This window comes from Arvicanthis niloticus, chromosome 23 (genome assembly GCF_011762505.2).
Source record: "Arvicanthis niloticus isolate mArvNil1 chromosome 23, mArvNil1.pat.X, whole genome shotgun sequence".
In the NCBI taxonomy this organism is placed as follows: Eukaryota; Metazoa; Chordata; class Mammalia; order Rodentia; family Muridae; genus Arvicanthis; species Arvicanthis niloticus.
Window position 1 is genome coordinate 4,083,678 of NC_133430.1, and position 2,688 is coordinate 4,086,365.

Genomic DNA, 2,688 nt, shown 5'->3' on the forward strand with positions numbered 1-2,688 from the left:
ACTATCATCAAACCACACCATCTGTAAATCAATGTGTTAATATATGCCTGAGTAGAGCAACAGACTCAGTCCAAAACTCTAGTGAGAGATTTATCCTTGTAGTTACATCCACAGCATCAGGCTGGGGTTCACAAAAAGTGTATGAGATACATCCTCAGAGAGGATTAAGACTTGGAACTGAGCATCCTGCTGCCTGAACCAAGTTACATTTCAATCCTTCATCTCCAGTTCTTCTCCAGCTGAACTAGATACTTATCTAAGAACTACCCTGCTAACGAATATGCAAATTACTTCAGTCTGTGGCAGTAAATACAGGGATGTCCACACCCTGAAAACAACATATGATCAGTGTCCTCTACCCAGTCTCTGAACACACTGACTCTAACCATGGGATGGATCTGGGTCTTTCTCTTTTTCCTGTCAGTAACTGCAGGTAAGGGGCTCACCAGTTCCACATCTGAAGAGAAGAGAGGGACTGAGGTGACCATGACATCCATTCTGCCTTTCTCTCCACAGGTGTCCACTCAGAGGCTCAGCTGCAGCAATCTGGAGCTGAGCTGGTGAGGCCTGGGGCTTCAATGAAGCTGTCCTGCAAGGCTTCTGGGTACACATTCACTGACTACTACATAAGCTGGGTGAAGAGGAGTCATGGAAATAGCCTTGAGTGGATTGGAAGGATTAATCCTAACAATGGTGGTACTATCTACAATGAAAATTTCAAGGGCAAGGCCACATTGACTGTAGACAAATCCTCCAGCACAGCCTATATGGAGCTTAGCAGATTGACATCTGAGGACTCAGCGGTCTATTTCTGTGCAAGACACAGTGTGACAACCACATCCTGAGCATGTCAGAAACTGTGGAGGAGGAGCAGCAAGCTGCCCTGGGATGGAGAAGACTTAGAGAAGATTAGTTTGAAGAATTGCTCAGATGCAGTAATTTGGAATGTACACTTTTGTGTCTGTTAGTTAGAGACCTACTGTGCTTTGGTCAACTTGCAAAAGCACATCTATGAATTACATGATGCTGATTTAGGATAATCCTACAGTACCCCATGTCTTGTCAATGTCGTCATCAGCGACTACATCCGTTGATGAATTTCTTCTTTAATGAAACTACAAAAAAGAGAAACTGTGATTACTTATGTATGATGAAATTATTTTTGGATTGTGAAAAAAACTAGAACTTTCAGTGGAATAGCTGGGAATAAAGTGTCATATGATTTTGATCTGTAAAATCCCACCAAATGCTGAGCAAACTAGAAGCCCTTTCTTAGTCTTAAGTCTTAAGTGTCTTCTAGTCACTTAAGGTTTTGTTAACCTTGCTTGTGTGTCTGGCAGAAGTTCTAGGCTTTTAAAATATACAAGGTATTAATATCAGAATGCCTAGTGCCATGTCTTCTGCAGAGGCCAATGAACAGTCTTCTGAGTGTAGTTTGAGGATGATTATAGGAGAGATGGAAATGAAGACTCTGAGAAAAAGGATAGAAATCAGAGAGCTGCCCAGTGAATACTACAGCAATCCTGAATTTAGTTTTCATAGGCTTTATATTTATCTTAGTTAGGATTTTAATGCTGGGTACAGACATCATGACCAAAGTTTAATTGGGGCTGGATTTCAGTTTTAGAAATTCAGTCTAGTGTCATCCAGGCAGGCATGATACAGTCAGAGTTGCAAGTTTAACATCTTCATCTTAAATGTGTTAGCAGGGTACTGGCTTTCAGGCAGGTGAAAGTCTTATAGCCCCAAACAAGAGTGACACACCTTCAACAGTGATGCACCTTCTAATAATTCCACCCTGTGGGTTGAGCATACACAAACCATCACATTCAACTCCCTGGCCCCCATAGGCTTGTTCAAAAATTTGAGTCTATGAGGGCCATATTTAAAAATAGCATAATGAAAAATACATATAGTCCAAATTCCAAAGTCCCCATAGTCTTTATCAGTCTCAACAATGTTAAAAGTCCAAAGTTCAAAGTCTCTTCCAAGATTCTTTCAATTACTTAACTGTAATTCACTAATCAAGACACAAATCCAGCTTGGCAAACTCCAAACTCTGCATCTCCATGGCTGATGTCAAAGCAGTCTTCTGATCTCCCACTCCTTTTTCATCTTTGTTGACTGCAACAAACTTCTTTCTACTGGGCTGGCTCAACTCGTTGTTAACCAGCTTTCCTCAGTGGATAACCCATGGGTCTGGCATCTTGAATATTTTGGGGTCTCCAATTCAACTTCAATGTTATAGCTTGTTGTTTCAATGTCTGGTACCCTCCGATAATCTTCTGGACTCCTCCTAAGGACTGGTGTCACTTCTCCATCTCTGTTCTCTATAGTACGCTAAGCTAAGGTTGAAACACTCCACTACTACTGCTGTTCTTGGTGATTATCCCATAATAATGGCATCTCCAATAACTAGGAACTTCTGCTGAAACTAGGCTTCACCAGTAACCACATATAAGCTCTCTTCATAGTAACAAGCATCAAATACTTTGCATGACCCCTTCAGTCCTGGGCCATCAACTACAACTGAAGGTGAGCCTTCACCAATTGCCTTCTAGGTGCTCTCACTGTGCCAAGTCTCAGCTGCTCTTCATGATCCCTTCATTCATCCAAAACCAGCACCAGCTGGTTGACTCTTACATAATTCCAAGTACAGCTGTCACAAGATACACGCATGGCTATCTC

At 41.7% G+C, this 2,688-nt stretch overlaps 1 pseudogene; it reads left to right on the forward strand.

Moving 5' to 3' along the window:
- Positions 1–387: 387 nt before the first annotated feature.
- On the forward strand, positions 388–845 carry LOC143437161 (Ig heavy chain V region 108A pseudogene; annotated as a pseudogene).
- The last annotated feature ends 1,843 nt before the right edge of the window (positions 846–2,688 follow it).